Source organism: Heterodontus francisci, unplaced genomic scaffold, assembly GCF_036365525.1.
Source record: "Heterodontus francisci isolate sHetFra1 unplaced genomic scaffold, sHetFra1.hap1 HAP1_SCAFFOLD_971, whole genome shotgun sequence".
NCBI lineage: Eukaryota > Metazoa > Chordata > Chondrichthyes > Heterodontiformes > Heterodontidae > Heterodontus > Heterodontus francisci.
The window spans coordinates 14822-23146 of NW_027140948.1; positions in this window are offsets into that span (position 1 = coordinate 14822).

Below are 8325 nucleotides of genomic sequence, written 5' to 3' on the forward strand. Positions count from 1 at the left end.
TCACTAGTCTCTGCATTATTAGATTCTGGATCACTAGTCTCTGCATTATTAGATTCTGGATCACTAGTCTCTGCATTATTATACCCTGGATCACTAGTCTCTGCATTATTATACTATGGATCACTAGGCTCTGCATTATTAAATTCTGGATGACTATTCTCTGCATTATTAGACTCTGGATCACTAGTCTCTGCATTATTACATTCTGGATCACTAGTCACTGCATTATTAGACTCTGGATCACTAGTCTCTGCATTATTAGACTCTGGATCATTAGTCTCTGCATTATTAGATTCTGGATCACTAGTCCCTCTATTATTAGACTCTGGATCACTAGTCTCTACATTATTAGATTCTGGATCACTAGTCTCTGCATTATTAGACTCTGGATCACTAGTCTCTGCATTATTAGACTCTGGATCACCGGTCTCTGCATTATTATACTCTAGATCACTAGTCTCTGCATTATTAGACTCTGGATCACTAGTCTCTGCATTATTAGATTCTGGATCACTAGTCCCTCCATTATTATACTCTGGATCACTAGTCTCTGCATTATTAGATTCTGGATCACTAGTCCCTCCATTATTATACTCTGGATCACTAGTCTCTGCATTATTATACTCTGGATCACTAGTCTCTGCATTATTAGATTCTGGATCACTAGTCTCTGCATTATTAGACTCTGGATCACTAGTCTCTGCATTATTAGACTCTGGATCACTAGTCTCTGCATTATTAGACTCTGGATCACTAGTCTCTGCATTATTATACTATTGATCACTAGTCACTGCATTATTAGAATCTGCATCACTAGTCTCTGCATTATTAGATTCTGGATGACTATTCTCGACATTATTAGACTCTGGATCACTAGACTCTGCATTATTAGATTCTGCATCACTAGTCTCTGCATTATTAGATTCTGGATCACTAGTCTCTGCATTATTATACTCTGGATCACTAGTCTCTGCATTATTAGATTCTGGATCACTAGTCCCTCTATTATTAGACTCTGGATCACTAGTCACTGCATTATTATACTCTGGATCACTAGTCTCTGCATTATTATACTCTGGATCACTAGTCTCTGCATTATTAGACTCTGGATCACTAGTCTCTGCATTATTAGACTCTGGATCACTAGTCTCCGCATTATTAGATTCTGGATCACTAGTCCCCCTATTATTATACTCTGGATCACCGGTCTCTGCATTATTAGACTCTGGATCACTAGTCTCTGCATTATTAGACTCTGGATCACTAGTCTCTGCATTATTAGATTCTGGATCACTAGTCCCTCTATTATTAGACTCTGGATCACTAGTCTCTGCATTATTATACTCTGGATCACCGGTCTCTGCATTATTATACTCTGGATCACTAGTCTCTGCATTATTAGACTCTGGATCACTAGTTTCTGCATTATTAGATTCTGGATCACTAGTCCCTCCATTATTATACTCTGGATGACTATTCTCTGCATTATTATACTCTGGATCACTAGTCTCTGCATTATTAGATTCTGGATCACTAGTCTCTGCATTATTAGACTCTGGATCACTAGTCTCTGCATTATTAGACTCTGGATCACTCGTCTCTGCATTATTATACTCTGGATCACTAGTCACTGCATTATTAGACTCTGCATCACTAGTCTCTGCATTATTAAATTCTGGATGACTATTCTCTGCATTATTAGACTCTGGATCACTAGTCTCTGCATTATTAGATTCTGGATCACTAGTCACTGCATTATTAGACTCTGGATCACTAGGCCCTGCATTATTAGACTCTGGATCACTAGTCTCTGCATTATTAGATTCTGGATCACTAGTCCCTCTATTATTAGACTCTGGATCACTAGTCTCTGCATTATTATACTCTGGATCACTAGTCACTGCATTATTAGACTCTGGATCACTAGTCTCTGCATTATTAGATTCTGGATCACTAGTCTCTGCATTATTATACTCTGGATCACTAGTCTCTGCATTATTATACTCTGGATCACTAGTCTCTGCATTATTATACTCTGGATCACTAGTCTCTGCATTATTATACTATGGATCACTAGTCTCTGCATTATTAGACTCTGGATCACTAGTCTCTGCATTATTAGACTCTGGATCACTAGTCTCTGCATTATTAGATTCTGGATCACTAGTCTCTGCATTATTATACTCTGGATCACTAGTCTCTGCATTATTATACTCTGGATCACTAGTCTCTGCATTATTAGATTCTGGATCACTAGTCTCTGCATTATTAGATTCTGGATCACTAGTCTCTGCATTATTAGATTCTGGATCACTAGTCTCTGCATTATTATACCCTGGATCACTAGTCTCTGCATTATTATACTATGGATCACTAGGCTCTGCATTATTAAATTCTGGATGACTATTCTCTGCATTATTAGACTCTGGATCACTAGTCACTGCATTATTAGACTCTGCATCACTAGTCTCTGCATTATTAAATTCTGGATGACTATTCTCTGCATTATTATACTCTGGATCACTAGTCTCTGCATTATTAGATTCTGGATCACTAGTCTCTGCATTATTAGACTCTGGATCACTAGTCTCTGCATTATTAGACTCTGGATCACTCGTCTCTGCATTATTATACTCTGGATCACTAGTCACTGCATTATTAGACTCTGCATCACTAGTCTCTGCATTATTAAATTCTGGATGACTATTCTCTGCATTATTAGACTCTGGATCACTAGTCTCTGCATTATTAGATTCTGGATCACTAGTCACTGCATTATTAGACTCTGGATCACTAGGCCCTGCATTATTAGACTCTGGATCACTAGTCTCTGCATTATTAGATTCTGGATCACTAGTCCCTCTATTATTAGACTCTGGATCACTAGTCTCTGCATTATTATACTCTGGATCACTAGTCACTGCATTATTAGACTCTGGATCACTAGTCTCTGCATTATTAGATTCTGGATCACTAGTCTCTGCATTATTATACTCTGGATCACTAGTCTCTGCATTATTATACTCTGGATCACTAGTCTCTGCATTATTATACTCTGGATCACTAGTCTCTGCATTATTATACTATGGATCACTAGTCTCTGCATTATTAGACTCTGGATCACTAGTCTCTGCATTATTAGACTCTGGATCACTAGTCTCTGCATTATTAGATTCTGGATCACTAGTCTCTGCATTATTATACTCTGGATCACTAGTCTCTGCATTATTATACTCTGGATCACTAGTCTCTGCATTATTAGATTCTGGATCACTAGTCTCTGCATTATTAGATTCTGGATCACTAGTCTCTGCATTATTAGATTCTGGATCACTAGTCTCTGCATTATTATACCCTGGATCACTAGTCTCTGCATTATTATACTATGGATCACTAGGCTCTGCATTATTAAATTCTGGATGACTATTCTCTGCATTATTAGACTCTGGATCACTAGTCTCTGCATTATTACATTCTGGATCACTAGTCACTGCATTATTAGACTCTGGATCACTAGTCTCTGCATTATTAGACTCTGGATCATTAGTCTCTGCATTATTAGATTCTGGATCACTAGTCCCTCTATTATTAGACTCTGGATCACTAGTCTCTACATTATTAGATTCTGGATCACTAGTCTCTGCATTATTAGACTCTGGATCACTAGTCTCTGCATTATTAGACTCTGGATCACCGGTCTCTGCATTATTATACTCTAGATCACTAGTCTCTGCATTATTAGACTCTGGATCACTAGTCTCTGCATTATTAGATTCTGGATCACTAGTCCCTCCATTATTATACTCTGGATCACTAGTCTCTGCATTATTAGATTCTGGATCACTAGTCCCTCCATTATTATACTCTGGATCACTAGTCTCTGCATTATTATACTCTGGATCACTAGTCTCTGCATTATTAGATTCTGGATCACTAGTCTCTGCATTATTAGACTCTGGATCACTAGTCTCTGCATTATTAGACTCTGGATCACTAGTCTCTGCATTATTAGACTCTGGATCACTAGTCTCTGCATTATTATACTATTGATCACTAGTCACTGCATTATTAGAATCTGCATCACTAGTCTCTGCATTATTAGATTCTGGATGACTATTCTCTGCATTATTAGACTCTGGATCACTAGTCTCTGCATTATTAGATTCTGGATCACTAGTCACTGCATTATTAGACTCTGGATCACTAGTCCCTGCATTATTAGACTCTGGATCACTAGTCTCTGCATTATTAGATTCTGGATCACTAGTCCCTCTATTATTAGACTCTGGATCACTAGTCTCTGAATTATTATACTCTGGATCACTAGTCACTGCATTATTAGACTCTGGATCACTAGTCTCTGCATTATTAGATTCTGGATCACTAGTCACTGCATTATTAGACTCTGGATCACTAGTCTCTGCATTATTAGACTCTGGATCACTAGTCTCTGCATTATTAGATTCTGGATCACTAGTCCCTCTATTATTAGACTCTGGATCACTAGTCTCTGCATTATTATACTCTGGATCACTAGTCACTGCATTATTATGCTCTGGATCACTAGTCTCTGCATTATTATACTCTGGATCACTAGTTTCTGCATTATTAGATTCTGGATCACTAGTCCCTCCATTATTATACTCTGGATCACTAGTCTCTGCACTATTTTACTCTGGATCACTAGTCTCTGCATTATTATACTCTGGATCACTAGTCTCTGCATTAATATACTCTGGATCACCAGTCTCTGCATTATTAGATTCTGCATCACTAGTCTCTGCATTATTAGATTCTGGATCACTAGTCTCTGCATTATTATACTCTGGATCACTAGTCTCTGCATTATTATACTCTGGATCACTAGTCTCTGCATTATTAGACTCTGGATCACTAGTCTCTGCATTATTAGACTCTGGATCACTAGTCTCCGCATTATTAGATTCTGGATCACTAGTCCCTCTATTATTATACTCTGGATCACCGGTCTCTGCATTATTAGACTCTGGATCACTAGTCTCTGCATTATTAGACTCTGGATCACTAGTCTCTGCATTATTAGATTCTGGATCACTAGTCCCTCTATTATTAGACTCTGGATCACTAGTCTCTGCATTATTATACTCTGGATCACCGGTCTCTGCATTATTATACTCTGGATCACTAGTCTCTGCATTATTAGACTCTGGATCACTAGTTTCTGCATTATTAGATTCTGGATCACTAGTCCCTCCATTATTATACTCTGGATCACTAGTCTCTGCATTATTATACTCTGGATCACTAGTCTCTGCATTATTAGACTCTGGATCACTAGTCTCTGCATTATTAGATTCTGGATCACTAGTCTCTGCATTATTAGATTCTGGATCACTAGTCTCTGCATTATTATACTCTGGATCACTAGTCTCTGCATTATTATACTCTGGATCACTAGTCTCTGCATTATTAGACTCTGGATCACTAGTCTCTGCATTATTAGACTCTGGATCACTAGTCTCTGCATTATTAGATTCTGGATCACTAGTCCCTCCATTATTATACTCTGGATCACTAGTCTCTGCATTATTAGATTCTGGATCACTAGTCTCTGCATTATTATACTCTGGATCACTAGTCTCTGCATTATTATACTCTGGATCACTAGTCTCTGCATTATTAGACTCTGGATCACTAGTCTCTGCATTATTAGACTCTGGATCACTAGTCTCCGCATTATTAGATTCTGGATCACTAGTCCCTCTATTATTATACTCTGGATCACCGGTCTCTGCATTATTAGACTCTGGATCACTAGTCTCTGCATTATTAGACTCTGGATCACTAGTCTCTGCATTATTAGATTCTGGATCACTAGTCCCTCTATTATTAGACTCTGGATCACTAGTCTCTGCATTATTATACTCTGGATCACCGGTCTCTGCATTATTATACTCTGGATCACTAGTCTCTGCATTATTAGACTCTGGATCACTAGTTTCTGCATTATTAGATTCTGGATCACTAGTCCCTCCATTATTATACTCTGGATCACTAGTCTCTGCATTATTATACTCTGGATCACTAGTCTCTGCATTATTAGACTCTGGATCACTAGTCTCTGCATTATTAGATTCTGGATCACTAGTCTCTGCATTATTAGATTCTGGATCACTAGTCTCTGCATTATTATACTCTGGATCACTAGTCTCTGCATTATTATACTCTGGATCACTAGTCTCTGCATTATTAGACTCTGGATCACTAGTCTCTGCATTATTAGACTCTGGATCACTAGTCTCTGCATTATTAGATTCTGGATCACTAGTCCCTCCATTATTATACTCTGGATCACTAGTCTCTGCATTATTAGATTCTGGATCACTAGTCCCTCCATTATTATACTCTGGATGACTATTCTCTGCATTATTATACTCTGGATCACGAGTCTCTGCATTATTAGATTCTGGATCACTAGTCTCTGCATTATTAGACTCTGGATCACTAGTCTCTGCATTATTAGACTCTGGATCACTCGTCTCTGCATTATTATACTCTGGATCACTAGTCACTGCATTATTAGACTCTGCATCACTAGTCTCTGCATTATTAAATTCTGGATGACTATTCTCTGCATTATTAGACTCTGGATCACTAGTCTCTGCATTATTAGATTCTGGATCACTAGTCACTGCATTATTAGACTCTGGATCACTAGTCTCTGCATTATTAGACTCTGGATCATTAGTCTCTGCATTATTAGATTCTGGATCACTAGTCCCTCTATTATTAGACTCTGGATCACTAGTCTCTGCATTATTAGATTCTGGATCACTAGTCTCTGCATTATTAGACTCTGGATCACTAGTCTCTGCATTATTAGACTCTGGATCACCGGTCTCTGCATTATTATACTCTAGATAACTAGTCTCTGCATTATTATACTCTGGATCACTAGTCTCTGCATTATTAGATTCTGGATCACTAGTCCCTCCATTATTATACTCTGGATCACTAGTCTCTGCATTATTAGATTCTGGATCACTAGTCCCTCCATTATTATACTCTGGATCACTAGTCTCTGCATTATTATACTCTGGATCACTAGTCTCTGCATTATTAGATTCTGGATCACTAGTCTCTGCATTATTAGACTCTGGATCACTAGTCTCTGCATTATTAGACTCTGGATCACTAGTCTCTGCATTATTAGACTCTGGATCACTAGTCTCTGCATTATTAGATTCTGGATCACTAGTCCCTCTATTATTATACTCTGGATCACCGGTCTCTGCATTATTAGACTCTGGATCACTAGTCTCTGCATTATTAGACTCTGGATCACTAGTCTCTGCATTATTAGATTCTGGATCACTAGTCCCTCTATTATTAGACTCTGGATCACTACTCTCTGCATTATTATACTCTGGATCACCGGTCTCTGCATTATTATACTCTGGATCACTAGTCTCTGCATTATTAGACTCTGGATCACTAGTTTCTGCATTATTAGATTCTGGATCACTAGTCCCTCCATTATTATACTCTGGATCACTAGTCTCTGCATTATTATACTCTGGATCACTAGTCTCTGCATTATTAGACTCTGGATCACTAGTCTCTGCATTATTAGATTCTGGATCACTAGTCTCTGCATTATTAGATTCTGGATCACTAGTCTCTGCATTATTATACTCTGGATCACTAGTCTCTGCATTATTATACTCTGGATCACTAGTCTCTGCATTATTAGACTCTGGATCACTAGTCTCTGCATTATTAGACTCTGGATCACTAGTCTCTGCATTATTAGATTCTGGATCACTAGTCCCTCCATTATTATACTCTGGATCACTAGTCTCTGCATTATTAGATTCTGGATCACTAGTCCCTCCATTATTATACTCTGGATGACTATTCTATGCATTATTATACTCTGGATCACGAGTCTCTGCATTATTAGATTCTGGATCACTAGTCTCTGCATTATTAGACTCTTAATCACTAGTCTCTGCATTATTAGACTCTGGATCACTCGTCTCTGCATTATTATACTCTGGATCACTAGTCACTGCATTATTAGACTCTGCATCACTAGTCTCTGCATTATTAAATTCTGGATGACTATTCTCTGCATTATTAGACTCTGGATCACTAGTCTCTGCATTATTAGATTCTGGATCACTAGTCACTGCATTATTAGACTCTGGATCACTAGTCTCTGCATTATTAGACTCTGGATCATTAGTCTCTGCATTATTAGATTCTGGATCACTAGTCCCTCTATTATTAGACTCTGGATCACTAGTCTCTGCATTATTAGATTCTGGATCACTAGTCTCTGCA